Source organism: Misgurnus anguillicaudatus, chromosome 10, assembly GCF_027580225.2.
Source record: "Misgurnus anguillicaudatus chromosome 10, ASM2758022v2, whole genome shotgun sequence".
Classification (NCBI taxonomy): domain Eukaryota; kingdom Metazoa; phylum Chordata; class Actinopteri; order Cypriniformes; family Cobitidae; genus Misgurnus; species Misgurnus anguillicaudatus.
In genome coordinates, this window is record NC_073346.2 from 16,477,169 (window position 1) to 16,500,582 (window position 23,414).

The window sequence follows — 23,414 nt, forward strand, 5'->3', positions numbered from 1 at the left end:
AATCTCTGCATTTAAACAATGCCTGATTAATGTCACTGACATTTTAAAAAGCACCTGTCAATGTTTAAATCTTTTTTGAGCAGCAAGAATGGCGTATATTTCCAAAACCTACAGCAATCAGACAAGCAAACACGCGTACATACATTTAGACACTGACATGTAGCTAAGCACTTTTCCACGTCAAAGATGGTTCATTTTAAGGGTCCACCGATAAATGCTGATATACACTAATAATACGTGGCCAATAACTATTCTGAATCCCACAGCCGATATTATTCACAACTTTACACATTTTGATCAGTAAGTCCTTATTGATCTGAAATCACTGTTAGTTTGAGTCGTTTATAACATTTGAAAAAAGCAATATCATTTTGCTCATAAAACATAATCACTACTCATCAAACATAATCATTATATTCTTTATAATCATGAAAATACCTGAAAATGTTTGAAGAACAGCAATATAACTATACTTAAGCCATTTCCTGGAGCTGCATGTCATTGCTGTACAGTATGGCTGCGTCCGAAACCGCATACTGTATAGTAGGTACTGAATTAGATGAAGTACCTACTTACTTGGCATTAAAACAGTAGGTACTGTATAGTATGAATCCTGCCGGTAGTATGAATGAGATTCGGACGTACTACATCCGCCATATTGCTACATCACGTGACATACGTCGTCATCACGTCATGTCATTTCAGCGCGAAAACAGCCGCGTGCCTCTTCTTCTTCGTTGGATAACTCCTCGTCCGGGGCATCATGGGAGTGAAGCGTCCATCGTATGCACACTGCAAAATCTAACCGGAAGTAGTAGGTCATCCGGGTACTTTTCGCATACTGTTTTTCGAATACTATGTATTCAGACATACTACTCGCCTCGCCTACTGCTTTTCGCGTACTATATAGTATGTAGTAGGCGGTTTCGGACGCAGCGTATGTGTCTTCATCTGCAGCGCATATTGAGTTTCTGCACGAGAGCGCCCCCTGGCTTTTGGATGTATGTGTATTATATTGCATTTCTGTTAAGAGATCCTTTTAAAAGTTACACATTGCACCTTCAATTTGTAAAGTTTAAAAAAAGTGATGATCATCTGGGGAATCATGAACATACAGTATCAATTTATGATGTCATTACATCTGGGGAATCAACTGCTGTTAAAACAATGAAAGCTCAAACTGCGGAGAGCCTCCAGTCAAAAAGAGAAATACTGGATCCAGTTTTTTTTCCTTTGAACATGTAAGACATCACTAATATGATTTATGTTGAATCATTTATGTTTTCATTTATTTAGTCATAATTAATGTTGCCAATATTCTTTCAGATGACTTTTTTTATAAATATGGCTTTTAGGATGTATTTCTTAATGTCTCATCTATGCATAATGACAGATCTGCTCTGATGCTGTGATCACAGACGATTAGATTCATCCATGCAGAGTATTGAGGCAAAGAACAATACACGTACAGAAAATTACTCAGCAAAAAACTGTTTTATGTTTCAAACAGAGATGGCGATAGAGAGGCACAAGTTATGTACAGCTGTTAATGTTACCAAATTGATATACAATAGTACCTACCATATGGGGTAAACTTAAAAGGATAATTCATACTGATCTGAAAAACACAAACCCCAGTACCCAATTTAGTATGAAGGAGTTTGTTGGCGTCCTTCAGATCAGTGTAAATTAGCCTTAAGATTGACCTATATGTATACATAAGCTACACAAGTGTGTTTCCACTACCATGCCTGCTACTGACATAATACATTATGTTGTTTTTTTTTTACTTCACTACTATTCCCTGCAGTGGAAATGGATTTAGCTCATGTCGTGTTTTGAATCGCTCCCGTGGCTCTGGTCAGATGTCATCACAGTGGTAACAATACACCTGATGTGACTGCCAGATGGAGGTGGACAGACCGTACCGACACGAATTACACTGAAGGCTTGTAAAACCCTGCAGATAAGCTGTGTACACTGTCTGTTTTATATGGGTATTAAAAGTAACATTTATTTAAGCTACATTTCAATAAACGAAGTACTAGAACAAGCAATGCCAATGTTATGGGTTTAATTCTCAGGAAAGAGACTTACTAATAAAAGGTATGACTTGTACTGTAAATCAATGTGGATAAATGTGTCTGCTAAATGTTACAGCACACGAGTTGAAAAAGTCACTTTTAGGGACTGGCTTGCCTGCGTTTCATGATTTCATGTACAGACCCTAAAGATCTCGAATCTGGTTTTTAAACTCTGCTCATGTCACAGTTCATATATTCAAGGGTTTCTGATCATCCTAAAATGTTTGCATATGCGTCATCAAAATGGAAACGTAGGTCTCCTGAGGTAAGCTTTTAATCGTTTTCCCGCACATCATCAAAACAGAGATCTGGTCTCCTAATAGTTCTGGTTGTCAAGTAAATGCTTTAATGAAGACAAGAGCTCATCTGCTCTTCATCACAGTGGCTGCTGCACAAGGAAGTGTTTTCCCAATTAAAAGAGTGAAATTAGGTCAAATTAAGTCATTAGAGTTACATTTATAAGATCTGAGGACGGAATGTGTAGCGGGTTTCGACAAAAATTGGTTACACAAATCAGACGTGACTCGTTCAGGATAAACCAGAAGACATCATGGGTAGTCTCCAAACTCCGAGCTGCCCATTTAAAATGGTTATAAATCATTCTGAAGTGAGGGTTTGGACAGGTAATATACGCGGTGATGAAGACAAATTATCCCTTTGCAACATGCAAATGTCTAAAGCATATTCCACTGAGACAGTGAGCGTCCAGTATTACACTGCAATGGAGAACTTCTCACACTGCCTGGTTCTGTTGGGTATTTCAGCAAGTGGTGTGCTGGACTAAGAAGAAACAGATTTTGAAATGTAAATGTGAAGTCATGGATTTTGAGAGACAGGCTCAGTGTGGAGCTCTCAAAGTGGTTAACATATTCTGCTTACATGGCGTCTTGGTTTAAATGCAATGCACAAATGTGACCCTGGACCTATAAGAGTCAATTTTTCGAAATAGAGATTTATACATCATCTGGAAGCTGAATAAATAAGCTTTCTATTGATGTTTGTCGGGATTGGACAATATTTGGCCAGATACCATTATTTAAAGGGGTCATATAATGAGATTTTTTTAAAGATGTAAAATAAGTCTTTGGTGTCCCCAGAGTGCTGATGTGAAGTTTTAGCTTAAAATACCCCACAGATAATTTATTATAGCATGTTCAAATTCTTGCAAATGCTTGCAAAAAATGGTTTACCAAAACAAAGTTACTGGGTTGTTCTTTTGTCTTTTTTCTAGGTTGATAGAAGCAATGGGGACCCAATTATAGCACATAAACATGGAAAAAGTCAGATTGTCACGCTATGACCCCATTTATAATGTGGAATCTGAGGGTGCAAAAAAATCTAAAATTTGACAAAAAAATCACCTTTAAAGTTGTCCAAATGAAGTCCTTAGCACAAATATCTTTTTGTGAGATTTTATGTATTGTTTTCTCTTTTTCTTCTATTTTTAAATCATTGTCGCTTAGGGTTAGATTTGGGGTTTGGGTTAGGATGTACTTTTATGTCTTGGTTTCGATACGTATTTCTTCCGCTTTTAAAACTTTTCTCACCTGGAGTTGGGGTTTGGGTTAGGATGTCTAAAAATCAACAGAAAGTGATTCTATCCCCAAACCCCAAGCGTCAATGGTAAGAAAAAAAACTATGAGAAAACAATACATAAAATAACACGAAAAAGAAAGTTGTGCCACCGACACGAAAAACTGTTTGTAGAAAAGACATTTGTGCTCAAGGCACGAAAAAAGCTGAATTTCGTGCCATGGACACAAATAAATTAATCAAATTTTTCATGAATATAACATGACTTTCCGTGAGATAAGTCTGCCTTACATAATACTAATGATAAATAAATATTTTATATTTTTACAGTAAAAAATTAATAAATATCTCATGGAACCTGATCTTCTTAATATCCTAATGATTTTTGGCATTACATTTTTTTTTACATTGTATTATTGGTTGTTGCTACAAATATCTGTGCGACTTACAACTGGTTTTGTGGTCCAGGGTCACAAATACATATTTATACAAGCATCATTGTCAGTTGGACAGTTTAGTATTTATTGCACATATGCTTCATTGTCCTCTTTTGTTTTGTTTTCTAGTTTGAATCTGGCCAGAGCACATCGTTTAGGTTCCGTCTTGGCAGGCGAAATGCCTTTATTTCTGCATCCAATAAAAAGTTTGGACATGTCAGAGCTGAAGTAGGGAGGTGCCCTAAAAATCACACTCATATCCACCCATGCTTTAGCAATGAGATTCCCACAAGTAGCCAATGTAAAATCTATAAGCAAGACCTGGATCAGATTGAACAGGGTGTAACTTACACCCTAACACAGAGACAAAACCTGGATATTAAGCCAAAGTTGGGAGGTATTTTTGAGGAGGACTACAATCTGAAGCAATTGATAAACATCTCTGTGCCATCTGGTGCATCCCAATTTGAAGGCCAATGAAATCACTGTACTGCGGCGAAGGCTGTCCCAATTAGGAGGTTCCTACAAATGCGTCATAATCTCCAAAAAAAAGTGGGGGGAAATCTGGTAATTTATTTTCAAAACTCTGAAATGTCTCTGCTGTTGTGTCCTGATGGGCGGGACCAGCAAGTGAAATAAATCACTCTGTAGGCTACTGTCTCATTTCAGTTCACTTCATCGACTTTGGAGGCTGCATCCTCCGAAGACAGAGTTTCCACCTTTAAAGTCAAGTCCTTCGAAGGATCACTCTAAAAATGTCTGGGTTATTTTTGACCCATAATGGGTAAATATTGGACAGAAAACATGTTGGGTTAAAAATTACCCAATGTTGGGTTGATCTTATGCAACCATGGGTTAAAATAACCCAGCAGTTGAATTAAAACAACCCAGCATTAAGTCAATTTTAACCCAGGGGTGTGTTCTGTCCAATATTTACCCATTATGGGTCAAAAATTACCCAGCCATTTGATCCAACCTTCAAATTGGGATGCACCCATCATCAGTCCACACCTACCTAATCACGTGTAGTAGTCAAGACCACCTAAACCGAGACCAAGTCATGACCAAGACCAAGACAGGCCGAGACAAGACCAAGACTTTAAAGGGTCAAGACCAAGTCAAGACCAAGACCAAGACACGCCGAGACCAAGTCAAGACTAAGACCATGATAAAAAGTGGAATATGCATATGATTAGGCACTTCTTGTCTGTGTGTGTGTGCGTGCATGTGTGTGTGTGTATGCCATGAGAAAAGTTGATAAAATAATCAAAGGCATTGCAGATATGTGGGAATTTATAAAATAAAAGTGAACAAACACTAAGGAGCTGAAATCAACCTAACCATTTATTCTGGCCATCCACTTAACACAATGCAGGTGTTTTTAGTAATAAAATTAGAAAAATTGTCATTCGGAGAAACTTAAACAATGCTTAAACAATGCCAACATCATATGCCAAACCTGAATAAATTGCATAAAATTAATAATAAAAAATAAATAATAAATTAATAAATTTGTGATGTGCCATCAGTTGTGGTCTTGAAATAAAAGTCTGAGTCCTCTTTGTCTGAGACCGAGACGAGACATAGTAAAAATGCGGTCGATTTCAAGACGAGACCAAGACCTTTAAAAAGTGGTGAGGAGACCGGTCTCGAGAACTACAACACTATCGTAAAGCCACATTGGCCAATTAGAAGCCATAGAACCGCCTCATGTAAACAAAGAAGATAGCAGCACAAAATCTGGTTTTAACCAAAAGAGATAAAAAGGGGCATTACGACACCCCAAGCCAAAATCTATGGTTTCACCAACTACACGACAACACTGCAATCGAAGTTTCTGATAATCAGAGTTTTTAAAAACGTTGGGGTTTGGGTTAGGATGTCTAAAAATGTAACAGAAAGTGATTCTAACCCCAACCCCAAGCGACAATGATAAGAAAATAGGAAAAAACAATGAGAAAACAATACATGAAATGACATGAAAAAGAAAGTCGTGCCACAGCAACAGTGAAAAAATATTTATAGAATTTTGTGAGACTGACACAAAAAAAACATTTGTGCTAAAGGCACGAAAAAAGCTGAATTTCGTGCCATGGACATGAATGAATTAATCAAATTTTGCGTGACTATAACACGACTTCCCGTGAGATCAGTCTGGTAGAAAAACAGCAAAGATGTAGTTTTTGTTAAGAAAAAGTATCATTTGGGACAGGGAGAGTCTTGATGATTGCCAGAGAAGCTTCTGAAGTGCAAATTGCAGGTCCCTAATATTAAATAGTTTTCCTTTCGTTTATTAACCTTTAGCAGCAAGGTCTGACAGCATCATCTATCATACTCAATGTCCACAGCATTAGTGATCCCAACCCTTTCCTAGTGTGAATGAAAAGAGATGAGCTCTACTTGTGCTCTAAAAATTAGGTTTGAAAAGAGATTTATGACCTGTCCATTTACATAAAACACACAGACAAACCAAATGAGCGCCTATTGAAACACAGTCCCAGGAGAACAATAACGATATTCTGTGGGGGAAACCAAGGTCAAGCTGAATTTGTTTGAATTTGCGAGTTATACATTGCTCGGTATGTAATGTCATTATGTATTTTTGGAACTGATCTGATTACTTTTGGTACTGATCTGATGCAATATTTAGTACTAAGGAACAATCGGTGCTATGTAGGCTATATTGAATAAAATGTTAAAGTTGAACGGTGTAATTTTTACCAAGCCAAACTCATGCTGTTGGTTAGCCAATTCTGATGTGTGGTTTTAATCGAAATGCTCATTTAAACAGGACAATGTTTTTGTAGTGTCTGAATGTTTACACTTTTGAGTGTATGAATTTCATTAATTGCTAAAGAGTTATTGTTATGATCCTAATGAGCTGTGTCTACATTGAGTATAAAACAGCTTTCATAAACATTGACAGTGTGCAAAAAAAAAAAATTCTCCAATTCTAAACCAGGACAGATACATCATCGTCTGTGTTATATACAACAACATTTAACTGACGTCTTTCATATGGCTTAATCCCAGATGTCACAAACACAATCCAAAGTTATAAGCAGAGTGAAAGCCAGCAGCGGTGCTGGAAAGAGAGAAGTCCAAAACACAGCCTGCATGTGATGAAATCATGCCAGCTCGAAACCTCGTAAAGAAAGAATACAAATGGTTTCTTTACTGCAAAGATTGCGGTTAGGTCTCCTCTGAACGTGATGAATAATATGAGCTAAGTTTTTAAAAACTTATCAGCTGACAATTATATTCAGAAAGACTTTATCATTTGCAAGCCATGACAAGGGTAGTGAATAAATAGAGTGGATTCCCAAATAAAGTTAAAAATAATACGATTTGTGTCTGTGCAAAACAGACTCGTCGTCACCCCTTCATACATCAGATTTGATGTTTGGCTTTGGGAAACAAGTGGCGTCATGTGGGAAAGTTCCTCCTCTAATTTTCTCCATTATCCAAAAAAGATTTAATAAAATCGATGCCCAGTAGACATCTTACTGCTCACAGGTTGCTCTTTTAAGGCTCTGAAGATTTTTTAAGGTTCTCTGTTGTGTCTTATCGATCCATCAATCTTGCCTTAAAGTATCAATGCCTGTCGAAAAATTATTCAGACAAAAAATAGACAAATATGACTGTTTTTATGATACCCATGGGTGCAGAACTACAAAGGCTACATGGATTTATTGACGAGGCAACCTCATGGGAACAACTCATCAGTGGTGGCTCCTGACTTCTTTTCCAAGGAGGCACGAATTGCGAAACCCGTCAAAACATATAAGTGTGGAGCAATGTGAAATATGTGCATCACGTATATCATGTCAAAATAAGTGCCTTCTACATACGAAGTGTAAGGGTTTATGATAAAAGAGACGCTTTCATTTGCAAAATTCTCGGTTAACTCTTTCCCCCCAATAACAAGTTATCTCGTCAATTAAGAGAAACAATTGCATAAAAAATGTGTTCCTGCAGAATTTTTTATGTTAATCTGCAATACCGCAATTATCTACTAGAAGGCACTTATCCAATTTATAAAAAAAGACAAAACTCTGTGTATGTTTTGTTGATCTCTAACAAAATTCCCTCACAAAAATGCAATTATTTTAGCTTTTTGCTAAAATAAAATATTTTTAAATAAAAATATCCATATTTAAGACTTTATAAGCAGAGAAAAAAATCGTATAGGATCAAACTTTTTTTCCCATTTTGTTTGTTTGTGTATTGCTTGTTTGATAGCAGAGGGTCTGTTCATTCATTTGATATATTTGTATGTTTATATATTTTTAGAAAAAAGTTTTCCTGGAAGGCATTTAGTGAAACTTTTGTGAAAATCACAAAAAATGCTGGCAGGCAATTTCAAAAATGTTTAATTTCATGTGTAATCAGAGTTTAGTGTTAAGTGAGTGTTTTTAATCAGGAACCCTTTTGATGCATATTTGGCAGGCATGTATTTTGACATGATGGGTGATGCACATAGGATCCCATGACGCACCGAACACATATTTTGACATGACGAGCCACACACGTAACACTCTGAACACATATTTGTCCACCAATGCAATTCATGGGAATTCGTATGTATTTTACGAGTTAGCTAACACGTGAATTCATGAATCATACAAAACCGTAAAGTTTTTAGAAAAAAAACAAACAATAATGATACCCCACCCCTACACCCAACGCCATAGGGGCGAAAGCAAATTGTACAAACACTTATGAATTTGGTGGTACACCTTAGTCACCTTGTAAGATATGTACGAATTGGCATGGGATTATGTTGGACTGGTAGCTATACATTTCTTAAAATCCTATATAATTTGCTGCAGTTTTCAGGTGAAAGAGAACAGGCTGGCTAAAATTAAGTGGGATAGTTTGGATAATTTTTCCTTTTGGGAAACGTTACAATTTAATGGCATTCCCTGCTGTCCTACCAAATCTGACAACAGTTTGAGATACTGTTGAGATCTCTAGAGAACTAGAAATATCAGATTACTATTTTCTGTGTCTGGGAATAAAAATCAGAGAAGCAGCAAGTTCCCATCCCCAAGTGTTCTTCATTTGAACTGTCTGAAGCAAATAACTGACATTAAGGAGATCTCATTAGTGGTCCGAGTGCATGTGAGATAATTTGAGTATTCAACAGGCTGCAAACGGTTTGAGTTTAATGCTTTTTGACATTTCTCCGTGTTCCAGATGCTACATAAACAAGGGGACTTCCTGCAACTGGAGCAGTGCATGACTAACTCGCACTGCACTCACAAGATAGGAGTACTGTTCTGTCGGATCTCCCGGGAATGGGTGTTGGCTGGGTCTGGCTGTCAAATCCACACGGCATTGTACTTCATACTACAGAAATTATCTAGTCGTTTGTGCAACATCTGTCTACGTACGTATATGCGACAGAGCACACGCCACAATCTCCATCACACGTTTGAGCGGAACTTTTGAATGCTTACAAAATTCAAAACACATGATTTAATAGGCACTCCCAAGTTTTTTTGTTTCATTTTGAGATTTATATCCTGTGGCAATGGATTTGAAAAGATGTAGCAATGAGCATGGATTTTAATTCACTACACTGATGCAATCATCCTTTCCATCTGGAGTATATCGTATGGAATAACAAATTACACAAGATGCAGAAGACAGCAGTATATTTTGTAACCTTTTTTTTTGTAAAGCACAACCTCAGTTTGTAAAGCACAATATAAGGTAGCACAAGCTCCTCAATAAAAGTGATTCTTGTGTTATTTTCAGCATCATACTGATAAATGCTGTAATAAGGGAAGTCACATCTTTAGACAACCATATTTGCAATGCCTTCGAGCAGGTTCTTAAAAATTAGGTTTGGGGGAGTGATGTGCCGTGAATTTTCTTCTGAGGAGGCAGGAATTCAAAATATGCGTTCAACGTGTCATGTGTAGCTTGTCATGTCAAAATATATGTTCGGTGCATCATGTGAACCCATGTGCATCACACGTCATGTCAAAATGCATACCTGCTATAGACACATCGAAAGATTCACGCAATACTCGCAAGACACACTTAATGACTAATTCTGATTACACATGATTTTAAGCGAGTATCTAGTAAATGCTAGTGTCTCTTTTATCATAAACCCTTTTGACGCGTCTGCAGCAGGCACGTATTTTGACATGATGCGTGATGCACATGACGGGCACATAAAAGTTTGGCGAGTTTCACATTCGTGCCTCCCTAGAAGAGTTTAGTCAAAGCAGGATTAGGATGAAAAACAGCGGTTCTGGCTAGATAGAATTAAGCTACGGCCTAAAGTCCATTTTGTAGTCGTGCGTAAGGTCTATGATGTAGCTATGCCGTAGGTTATCTGTATCCTCTGCGTAGCTCTGCATAGCCTGACGTCCACCTCACTAAATTTTTAACAGCACGTCAGTTCTACGCGGACCACAGTCGATGTGATTGGTCCACTAGAACCCCTCCTGTCAGGTAAAAAAACCTGTGTCATTGGTATTTCTGTTTGTGACGGTGAGAACAATGTATGGGGTGGACAGGTGTCTTTATGCAGCTAATGACCTCAAATAGGTGCATCTAATTTAGAATAATAAATAGAGTGGTGGAGGACATTTTAAAGGCAGACTGACAGGTCATTTGCCCTGTCCCAAATGGCACACTCCGGACTTGTGGTCCTCCTCAGAGTCCACACTTTGATGACATCACGTAGTCCAGACTTTAGGGACCCTTGATGCGAGTCCACGTGGGTGCACCGGAGTCGTATTTTGGGACAGACTCGAGCATCACACCGGAAATAGGTAGAGAAGTTCCCCGTCAGTGTGAACTCCTCCCTTCCATTGTCTGATTGGTCTGATTGCCCTTTTGCAAGGACTTCTGCGTTGATAAAGTGCACGAAGCCTGCTGCAGTGCGGGCTTTGCTGAAGACCGCATCAAGGGGGCAAAGGAGGCGCTGATGAGCACACTTCAAAGCATAAAAATGACAGATGGGACACCCTACGGACTCGTAGACTAAGCGAGAACGCGCAATTTAAGGCCACGAGACCGAAAGTCCACATGAAGTGCGCCATTTGGGACAGGGCCTTTGAGGGTCAGAATTCTAGCTGATAGACAGGTGTTCAAATACTTATTTGCAGCTGTATCATACAAATAAATAGTTAAAAGATCATATATTGTGATTTCTGGTTTTTTTTTAGATTATGTTTCTCACAGTGGACATGCACCTACAATGACAATTTTAGACCCCTCTATGATTTCTAAGTGGGAGAACTTGCAAAATAGTAGGGTGTTCAAATACTTATTTTCCTCACTGTATTTCTGACCAAAGAATTACCAGCATACCATAATGTTTGCTTCCTACTTTTTAAAGCTCACGTAACACACGCTGTTTCTGAATTTCTGATATTAATCTGGAGTACCTATGGAGTAGTATGACATCCTTTATATCTCTGAAGAGTCTTTAGTTTAATCAGATTTATAAAAGAAAGATTAGCTTTACAGAATCTTTCCGATAACGTACGAAAAAATGAAGAAGGAGGAGTTATAACACGGGAGGAGCGAGTACAAGTCATACAACACTATACAACACTGTTTTAACTTATGATTCACTACATGTTCGTGTCATTTATATAATATACACGCACCTATTTCCAACATAAGACAGAAGTCTTACTTACCACGTGTAACTCGTCATGACCCGGTTCTGAAAATCCAGCGCATCAAACACACACGCAAAACTCCACTGCTAATCCGGATAATGAACTATATCCATTGTTTCCATAAGGCTGGATGTCTTCTCCTTACATCCAAAAACACACTTCTTGTTGTGCCATTGTTGACTTTTGAAATTAAACAAGGCTGAGTGGCGTGATAAGCTGTTAGCAAGCTCTAGCGTCTCCCGCTGACTGATGGCTGGGCGGGGTTTTCCGGGGGAAGTTTTCCGGCGGAAGCCCATATAAAGAAGTGATACGTATCGAAAACCCCTGAAACGTCAGTTAGAACCGTAATCGAAAAAAATTTGCCGAAACTTGTACGAACCCTGGCGAAGTGCTTTCGGCACAGAAATACTCTGAAACACGCCCAACTGCATTTTTGACACTTTGCCTACGTTTAGCATGAGGAAACAACTCTATAACTGTGTTAATAAGTCAGAATGCTTGAAATACCATTAAACCCCCCCTTTAAGGTCAAATTGAGCTAAAAAATATTTCTGTTCATTCGCACATGTTGCCAAGCGCCTTATGTATAGAGCCCCTCCCCCAAAGAATCATCAGTCTTTATCAATTGATGATTGGTTCTTTCAACTAGAGGGCGGGACTTCAGATGCCAGAGCGACCATATTGAGTGTTGCATTGCCCTCTTTTTACAGTGGCAAGAAAAGTGAACCTTTTGGAATTTCATGGTTTTCTGAATAAATTTGTCATAAAAACTGATCTGATCTTCTTTTTAGTCAAGGGTATTGACAAACAAAATGTGTCAAAAAATAACTACACAAATACTTCTGAACTTTCTTGTCTTAATTGAACACACTCATTCAACATTCAAAATCCTAAGAATTAATAACTGGTTGACCCCCCTTGGCAGCAATAATATCAACCAGGCACTTCCTGTAGCTGTGGATCAGACCTGCACATCGTTGAGGAGCAATTTTAGCCCATTCTTCCTGGCAGAACTGCTTTAGATTTGTCATATTCTTTGGCCCTTTTCAAGTCAATCCATTGCATCTCTGTTGGGTTAAGGCCTGGGCTCTAATTTGGCCACTCCAAAAGGCCGATATTGTTTTTCTGAAGGCATTCTGTCCTGGACTTCCTCTGATGTTTTGGGTCATTGTCCTGTTGCATCATCCCCGTTCTACATCATTTCAGCTGACGTACAGAAATTCTCATATTATCTTGAAGAATTGTCTGATGGGAATTCATCTAACCCTCTATGATTGCTAGCTGGCCAGGCCCTGATGCAGAAAAGCAGCCCCAAATCATGATGTTTCCTCCACCATACTTTACAATTGATGTTTTCATGATGATATGGCGTGCCCTTTCTACACCAGATGTAGTGCTGTGTGTGTTTTCCAAATAGTTAAATCTTAGTTTCATCAGTCCACAAAACATTTTGCCAATACCGCTGTGGAGTGTCAATGTGCTCTTTTGCAAACTTCAGGCGTGCAGCTTGGTGGTGTCCTGCGGTGGATACCCTGCTTTTTCAATGTTTTAAGTATTGTTGACTCATGAACAGAGATGTTAGTTCCAATGAAGCCTTCAGATCTTTGGCTGTCATTAAGGGTTGTTTCTTTACCTCATTGATGAGTCTTTGTTGTGCTCTTGGTGTCATTTTGACTGGGTGCCCACTTCTTAGTAGAGTAACAACAGTCCCAAAGCATCTCCATTTGTAGACTTTGAAATAACTTTGTAACCCTTTCCAGCTTTATGTAAAGCACACAATTCTTGACCGTAAATCCTCTGAAAGCTCTTATTGGCAAGGCATGGCTTACATAAGCGTGTTCTTCTTGTGCAGAGCAAACTCCAAAAGTTTATCAGTGAAAGTAGCTGTAGTCCACACCTCTAAATGTATTCTTAACGAGACTCCACGTGTGCTAAACCTGACTCCGATTGAATTTTTTGAGGTCATTAACTCAAGGGTTCACATACTTTTTCCACAAGCACTATGAGATTTTTTGGTTGTTCTCAATAAAGACATGAAAGATCAGAAATTTTTTGTTATAATTTTAAGACACATTGGGGTGGTTTCCCGGACAGGATTAGCTTAAAGGCGAAGTGCACAAAAAAGGGAGTCGGGCCGATTACCAAAACGCACTTGTAGCCAATCTGCAGTAAGGGACGTGTCTACTAACCGACATCCTTGCCGGGGTTGCGTATGTGTGGGGCGGGTCTATCAAAAGAAGGTCCAGATTCTATTGGGGTAGGGGCGTGTTTGTTTAGGTGATTTCAAATATCAACATTGGCTTTCAAACATTGTGCACTCCACCTTTAAGCCAGGACTAGACCTTAGTTTAATTAGGAAATAAAACTAGTGTAAAGTTTAGAAGTGAATTTCATATTTCATATTTGTAATGCTTATTTAATATGATGCATATTTGAGTTAATTTAATGAAAGTATAGTTACAATGTTTAGTTAATTATTTATATATGTTTAAGTATTTAATGCAGTAAGGATATTCTGCCGAATCTGCCTCTCTGATTCCTTTACTGATTTATATTAGTCTACGTTCTAGCCTCTGATTGGTTAGTGGGGGTGACGTAAGGGGTTGAGGAGGAAGTGTTGTTGTTGTTGACGGTGTTCAGTAAAGAGGTGCCGTTTGAGAAAGTCTTCCGTCTCCCGTCTGCTGTTTATTGTGTTAAAGAGTGATCTACCACCACATACCGAACCCTCACGTTACATTTGGTGGCAGCGTGGTGTTATTTTGGTGGACTTGGCGCATTTTGTGAGTTTTAATCCTACAAACGGTGGATGTGCTCATTTTTTTTGTGCCATCTGGATTTTACACTCTTAAAGAGCAGCGGATTGCCTGTGGAGACATAACTGGACTTTTGTGGTATATATATATATTTTTTTTTTCCTCCTTTAAGAGCTTTTTGTGAGTTTGAACTGTACATTTTGACACCATGTCGGCTGATGAAAGTGAAGCTGGGCTGCAGTCTCCTCCCCTAGCTGCAGCTGCTACATCGACAGCTGCTGTTTCTTTAGCCACACACGCTGTCTCCAGTGCCCTGAAAATTGATCTTCCACCTGCATTTAAAGGAGATGGGACTGAATCATTCACAAGTTGGTCTCGCCGTTTTGAAGTGGCAGTGCAGGCTATGAGTTCAACTGATACAGATCTGCATATGGTGATGGCTTCTGTTCTCCCTACTCGCTTAGCAGATGCTGCATTTCTTTATTGGGACAGCCTTCCGCCTTCGATCCAGAAGGACTATGAGTCAGTAAAGGAGAAACTGAGGGATGTTTTTGGACCAATATACTCCCTGCCGTTCTTCCAGACACATGTGAATGCTCGACCTCGTCGGCCAGGTGAAAGTTTGGATGTGTACAGTGCAGACATCACTCGTCTTGTATTAGAAGCCTTTCCCAACTATGATCACAATGCACTGGAGGGTGAAAAATTTCGCCGTTTTGTTGCTGGATTGGACCCAAATCTTCAGTCAAAAATCCATGAGATGGGTGCGGAGGATCTTGAGGATGCCCTGCGTATTGCCAGCCGCTGTGAGAGGGCACGTGCAGCGCTCCAACTGACCACTGTGGGGTCTCCGCAAACTCAATCTTCAGAGCAGGTAGCTATGGTTCGTCCTAAACCTACTGATGATAAGCTTCTGCATGCGGTCGAGCAGCTGACTCTTACTGTCAACAGCTTACAAAGTGAAGTACACCTGTTACGAGAGAAACACAACTACCTAGTTCAGCGTCTGGACTCTCAACCTGAACGGTTTTCCTCCAAGGATGCTCGATACAGTGCACGCAGTGTCTCTCCACAACCCTACCAAAGCAGACAACACAGCAGAGATGCTTACTTACCTGAGCAGTGTCATGGTCATGATTCCGGGTCCAGCTATGACCGTGGTCCTCCTTCCCCTGTTCCTCAGAGAGACTGTAAATGGCATAACAGTGACAGACGTGACCCGTAACGCTCTCCCTCACGCCAGCCTATCAGTACTCCAGGTATGGTCACCATGACAAGGATGATACAAACAGATACAGACGCAGTCCTAGTCCATCCCCACGGGGTAACAGAGATGCCAGCCCACACGCTAGAGGCAGTGTTCGTTTCCAGTCTCCTGAAAGATATCCGCACTCTGGATCCAACCGTCAGGGAAACTTCCATTAGCTGCTGTTGGGGGGCAAACATCAGCTACTGTCTCATTGCCCCAAAAGGATTTCCCCAAGTTAATGCTTGACAAGAATGACTCACACTCTGATGATTCTGTCTCTTCTACAATCTTGGCTATTGTTGAGGGCATTGAAGTGTGCACTTTAATTGACTCTGGTTCTACTGTCTCCATTGTGAGTGAAGATTTTCGTAACTCTCACCCAGCATTAAAAAAACGCCCCATGAGACCCTCCGCTCTGCCTGCTCGCTCAGTCGATGGACAGTGCCTGGACATTTTAGGCAAGTTAACGATTGGGATCAGACTTGGACATCAGGTATGGCAACAGGACTTTGAAATTCTCAGAGGTGCTTGCCAACCAGTCATTCTTGGTTTCGATTTTCTGCGGAAACACCATGCCCTCCTTGACATTAACAACAAAATGCTGCAACTTTGGGACATGAAAATTCCTCTCTTGCCCAAAGGACATGAAGTGGCTGCCTGCTGTAATGTGTCTGTTCTAGCGCCCACTAAGATTCCAGCTATGAGTGAAACCCTGCTCACAGCCTGTGTGTCTGCAGCTACACCTGCTTCTCCCATGCCAACTGACTATTATGGTGTTCTTATGCCCAACCCATCGTGTGACATCATTGTGGCACACTCTCTCAGTGAGGTTCAGAATGGTACAACTGTTGTTCGAATCCTCAATCCCTCCAGAGATGACGTCGAGCTGCATTCCGGTCAACACTTGGGTGAGTTTCATTCTGTCTCATCGGTCGACATTCTATCAGGGGAAGGAACAGGGTCTGCAACCTCCCCCTTACATGATTTAGCTCCATCTGTCCAGATAAATGACAGCAACCTGTCCCCTTCCCAAGTCCAGTCGCTGAAATTACTGCTTCAAAAATACTCAACTGTATTCAGTAAACACTCAGAGGACAGAGGTCGCACGAGCATCATCAAGCATCAAATCCGCACTGGTGAGGCCATACCAATTAAACAGAGAGCCTACAGAGTGACACCAGAACAGAGAGCTGAAATACAGACTCAAGTAGAAAACCTGATAAAGGCAGATGTCATTGAAGAAAGCTATAGTCCCTGGGCTGCACCAGTGGTTTTGGTGCGCAAGAAAAATGGCACATGGCGTTTCTGCCTGGACTATAGAAAACTTAACTCAGTGACAATCAAAGATTCCCACCCTCTTCCGAGAGTCGACGACGCACTGGATGCTTTGTCTGGCTCTGCCTGGTTCTCTACAATGGATCTGCAACATGGCTATTGGCAAGTCGAGCTGCAGGAGGAAGACCGTGAAAAAACAGCATTCACAACAGGTAGTGGCCTTTATCACTTTAAAGTTATGCCAATGGGTCTGACCAATGCTCCAGCCACATGCCAGCGTTTGATGGAAATGGTACTGCGTGGCCTCCCATGGAAAACCTGCCTAGTGTATTTGGATGATGTTCTCATCTATAGTCGCTCTTTCAGTGAACATCTCCAGCATTTGGAAGAAATTCTCTCCAGATTCCAGTCAAGTGGCCTAAAGCTGAACCCCTCAAAATGCTATTTTGCCAGAGATCAGGTACAGTTTCTGGGCCATGTTGTTTCCAAAGACGGTATTCAGCCAGACCCGCATAATGTGAAAAGTGTTCAAAACTGGCCTACCCCACGGTCAGCTACAGAAGTAAGAGCCTTTCTGGGACTTTGTTCATATTACCGCAAGTTCATCCGAAGCTTTGCACATCACAGTGTCCCCTTACATGCACTCACAGAGAAGAATGCACCTTTTCAGTGGACTTCTCAATGTCAGGATGCCTTCACTTACCTGAAACATGCCCTCACAAACCCTCCAGTGGTGGCATTTCCTGACTTTACGGTGCCATTTTCCCTCTGCACAGATGCTTCAGGCTCTGCTATTGGTGCTGTGCTTGCTCAGAGACAAGGAAATCAAGAAAAAGTGGTCGCGTATGCTAGCCATGTTCTTACAAAAGCAGAAAGAAAATGGTCAACATATGACAGAGAACTCTGGGCCATTGTCTGGGCCGTGCGACATTTCCGCCACTACCTTTACAAACAGCCCTTTGTTATTGTTACTGACCACAAACCTCTCCTGGGTCTCAGAAAAATACCCATTGACAATGACAGAACTGGTCGTCGTGCACGCTGGGCTCTTGAACTGGATCCTTTTGAATGGACAGTAATTCACAAGGATGGCCACAGTCACCTCAATGCAGATGCAATGTCACGTCGCCCTGCTGACATCGGACAAACTGAGCAGAGCGTCTCCTCCAGTGCTCTTGGTAATTCACCATCTGAGAAGACACATTCTAGTCCTGTAAGTCTGTCTAGTCCGGGCAGTTTTGTACATCACAACCTCTGCAGTACTGCCACTAAGTCAGTTGGGTGTAACCTGACTGGACCGCAGCTTCCTCCAGCCTCCTCACAGTGCGTTCCACAGTCTGTCTTCTCCACATTTGTGCTTCAGTTTTCTGAAGAAGATTTTAAGAAGGAACAACAGCGAGACTCCATATTGTCAGAGGTTATTAGCTGGACTGTTAAGGGACAGAAACCACCATACTGGCGCATGAAAAAATGCACACTTGATGAGAAAGTACTTTGGCATGAGTTCCACAGACTAATTTTTCATAATGGTGTACTCTGCCGTAAAGTTTTCAACCCACCCACAGCATCAGTGGTCCATCAACTGATTGTCCCTCATGCCTTGAAAGAAACTGTTCTGCAGCTGTTGCATGGAAATCCTGTAACTGGTCATTTATCGGCTGATAAGGTCCTGAAACGTGCTCAACAGCTGTGTTACTGGCCCTTTATGTCACGCGACATCAAGATGTGGTGTAAGCAGTGTACTCCATGTGACGCTAGACGAAGTCCCACACCTCATCAGAGAGCTCCAATGAAAACAATTGTTGCTACGGAGCCATTTCAAAAGGTTGCTGCTGACATACTGGAGCTTCCCATCACGAGTCGTGGCAACAGGTATGTGCTTGTTGTCCAAGATTACTTCTCTAAGTATGTCAACCTTTATGCCATTCCAGATCAGCGTTCCCTAACAGTGGCAAAATGTCTGTTTGAAAACTTCATTTGTGAACATGGCATCCCGGAAATGCTTCACACAGATCAGGGACGTCAGTTTGAATCTGACCTGGTGAAACATTTGTGTGACCTGCTGGGCGTGCAGAAAACACGAACCAGCCCATATCATCCACAATGTGACGGCATGATTGAGAGGTTTAACAGGACACTTATTGATCAGTTAGCCAAGACACTTCTCCAGCAGCCTGGGGAATGGGATGACTGCCTCAACCAAGTTGCTTTGGCTTACAATACCAACCCACACTCTACAACGGGTTTCACACCATTTTTCCTCACACATGGTCATGAAGCCAGGATGCCTGTCAACATGCTGCTACCTAGTGGTACACCATCTTCGTCTTTTACGGGTTCTCCTGCTGACTATGCAGTTAAATTGATGCAGAAACTTCAGTCCGCATTCGGTTCTGCGGCATGGAACCGAGATTGTGCTCACAATCAGCAGAAGCAACAGTATGACAAGAGTGTTAGGCACACTCCCTATGTTCCAGGAGATCTTGTCTGGTTGAATGACCCCACTACAGCAAAACAAAAACTCGCTCCTCACTGGAGAGGCCCCTTTGAAATATTAGAGTGCCTTGGATCTGATGTGGAGTCTCCTGGAGTGACATACAGAATTCACTACCTCTTGGATCAGTCTGATAAATCCCAGATTGTCCACTACAACCGTCTCAGACCCTATCATGCTCCAGTGCCAGATCGGGGACATGAGACATCTGCATGTGGCTCTTTGCAGTCTCAACTTCCTCGTGTGACGGCATTGTCAGGTGCCTTGCCCTTTAGACCTTCAAAGATCACAGCCACAAACAGCTGCACTTTATCTGGCTGCCGCAGTACCCCCTCAGTGGTTCTGCCAACTGGCCAGTCACAATCCCGGCCACAGCCCCAATCTCAATCTCCTTCAGCTCAGTCTGGTTCTGCCCCCCCATGTGGCCCAGTATGCCAGTTTGACATTGTCTCCTCTTCCTCTCCTCTAGCTCTTGGTTCTGTGCTACGCCCTGGGAAACGTTCCGTGGTACCTCCCAGGTATCTTCAGGACTACGTTCTTGAGTGACACTGTTGCTTTGTTATTGTAGTTAACAGTTCCATATTTATTTGATGAGAAACGGGGACGTTTCTTTTGTGGGGGGGGAGAAAATGTAAAGTTTAGAAGTGAATTTCATATTTCATATTTGTAATGCTTATTTAATATGATGCATATTTGAGTTAATTTAATGAAAGTATAGTTACAATGTTTAGTTAATTATTTATATATGTTTAAGTATTTAATGCAGTAAGGATATTCTGCCGAATCTGCCTCTCTGATTCCTTTACTGATTTATATCAGTCTACGTTCTAGCCTCTGATTGGTTAGTGGGGGTGACGTAAGGGGTTGAGGAGGAAGTGTTGTTGTTGTTGACGGTGTTCAGTAAAGAGGTGCCGTTTGAGAAAGTCTTCCGTCTCCCGTCTGCTGTTTATTGTGTTAAAGAGTGATCTACCACCACATACCGAACCCTCACGTTACACTAGTTTTAACAAACATGCCTTAATAAAAACATTACTTGTGTGCATTTTAAGGCAAAACAAAGGGCACTGATGTGTTTTAAGATATGTCAATACAAGTTGTTTTTCGTTAGGACAGCGTTTTCATTTATTTTAGTCTAGGACTAGTCTAATCCCTGTCCGGGAAACCGCCCCATTATGTTTGTCAGTACCTTTGATTAAGATGAAGATCAGATCACATTTTATGACAAATTTATTTTAAAAACTATGAAATTCCAAAAGGTTCACATACTTGTTCTTGCCACTGTATAGTAATTGTCAGGATCCTGCCAGATCCTTCTTTGTATTTAGATCTAGTTCAGCATGGCAGGGTTCTGACAGTACAATGTTTCATGTGGGAGATGTGTGGTTTAAGTATTGGTTTATTCTGACCACGAATTTCCCGGGTCTTGTCACTTTTTCCCCGATCCCTTACTTTTCAGGTGTGTGTCATTTAGTTTTCCCTATTTAAAGTCCTTGTGTTTGGTGTCTTGTGCAGGTTCGTTTTGTCCTTGAGTATTTTGTTATTGAAAAGAGCTTGTCCAGTTTATGTTTAATCGTTATGAAGTTTAATGTATTTAGTGTTTACTCTGTTTTGTTTGCCCCTCATGGGTTTTTGTGTTCCTGTTTTTTACCCTGTTTTGTTATCTACGTCAGCACTTGGGTTTATTCCCCGTCCATTTCCTGACAGTAATAGGAATGCTCAATCTTTGTAGATCCAATAACTTTGGTAATAGTGAATATCAAAGTCCCAGTGCTGTTGTTATATGTTCTGATATGTTGCACTCTGGGAATGAATATCTCTCATCCATTCACATGTGAAGATAAACTATTGTGTGTTTAAGACCCTTTCCAGACCGACCAATCTAAAAATGACAAAAATAGCTTCTAAAATAGTTGTTTTGATCCTTTTTAGGAACTAAACAAAAGAAATCTTCAAATGATTTGTTTTTTCTGAAAATCTTCCAAAAACTGGTACCGTCCGAGTTCTGAGAACTGAATCATTGGTCATAATGAATTGTTTCCCACACAAGTGAAATGTTCTCACTGTATCATGTTTTAACCATCTTTTAAGTATTCTCTCTCCATTTAGAGACAATAATAACAAACAAATGGCAAGTCCAATATCAAGCACAGATGTCATAGAAGAGTAGACAAAACATGGCTTTGAAGTGGACAGGAGACACCGGAATGTCTTTTGTGGCCAGTCAAAGCAAATCCCAATAACACATTTCTCTCTGGTGTTTCCGTTGTTTAGTATTTGTTAGCGCTGGATTTACAGCTTAATATAAAAAGGGCTTGATTATCAGGGGCTTATATTACAACATATTGTACACAGATCAAATGTGAGAGAAATTAACATTTTCCGCATCTGAGATTTGCACATTGCTTCTCAGTTAAATTATTCCTAAAAGCACTTTTAACTACGACAACTCTTTTTTAATGGTTTATCATTAACATTTACTTGCCATTTCGCTCAAAGTGTCCTTAGTGCAACATATTGTATTGACCCAAAGATAACATTTTTGAAAAATAAAACCTAACCCCACCCAAAACCCCAACCCTAACCAGAGGAAAATGATGAGTCAAAAACAATGGCAAAGAAGCAGCTAATCCTGGTAGTAAGCTTAAACTTGAAACAAAATGTAAACTTTTTTCTGAAATCTGATTGGTTGATTGAAACTGTCCCAGGGTCAACATAATGTTGCCCTGAGGACATCAACCACTTTGCAAAATCAGGACAGCCATGTGCTCTCTGTTGTGTATAAATGTTGGTAGTAGTGATGTAGTACTCGAGTTCTGCCTCGGACTCGAGACCGGTCTCGAGACCGATTTCTGTTTCTCTGACTCGTCTCGGACTTGTTCCTTCAAAGACTCGGTCTTGACTCGGTCTCGGACCACAGTGGGAGAAGAAGGACTTGTAATTTCAGACGGAGTCCTCGAGACCAACGCGTTTTTTATGTTTATATAAAAAACACACAAAACATAACAACAACAATAATAAAATGCAATGTTGACGGGCATTATTTGAAAATGACATCCCATGGTGCATTGTAAAGATATTGCATAAAATTGGGGAAAGTAGCTAAGCCTACTAATTTAGACATCCCACTAAATGTTAATTTGCTCTGCATGTCCTAACTAGGATTAAAAAAGTCATGGTGGGCTTAACATGTTGATAACAGAGCAGCACTGTTGAAGCAGTTTAGAAAAATAGGCAGAAGATGATGCATGTGGTAGGGATTTTTTAAATGATAGTAAAAGCATAGTCCATATTAAAACGTTAAGACTGCTCCTCTAAACAATTCCCAATCTAGCTTATACTGTAGGTCTAACTGTTGATTATTAACTGGGGTGATATTAAATCATGAATATGAAAACGGACATGTTTTTATGGTCTTGGTCTCGACTCAGACTTGCTTCCTCAATGACTCGGTCTTGACTCGGACTTGACTGTATTTGAAAACCAACGGACTCTGTCTCAACTCAGTCTCGCCCCTTCAAAGACTCGTTCTTGACTCAGACACAGCATAGGCAGTCTCGTACACATCACTAGTTGGTAGGTTTTGTAATCAGCTTCATTAGAGAAAGATCAAGCTAGTGTCATGACTCGTAAGTGGAGTTAGGACACATACGCAGAGTTCACAAAACAAGGAGTATAAATAACAGGTAGGTGAGGATATAGAAACGTAAAACACGGAACATGTACAGACCTGATAGTTACGACAATCATCCAGCAGTGAATACTGAACAGACACTGGTATAAATTAGGGCCGGGACTTTAACGCGTTAATTAAGATTAATTAATAACACAAAAAATAAAAATTTTTAACGCATTTTAATTACACTTATTTTTGCACCGCGGAACATTTCTCATTGGATGAGTTTCGGCAGACCGAATATACTGGAGCACCAACTGGCGT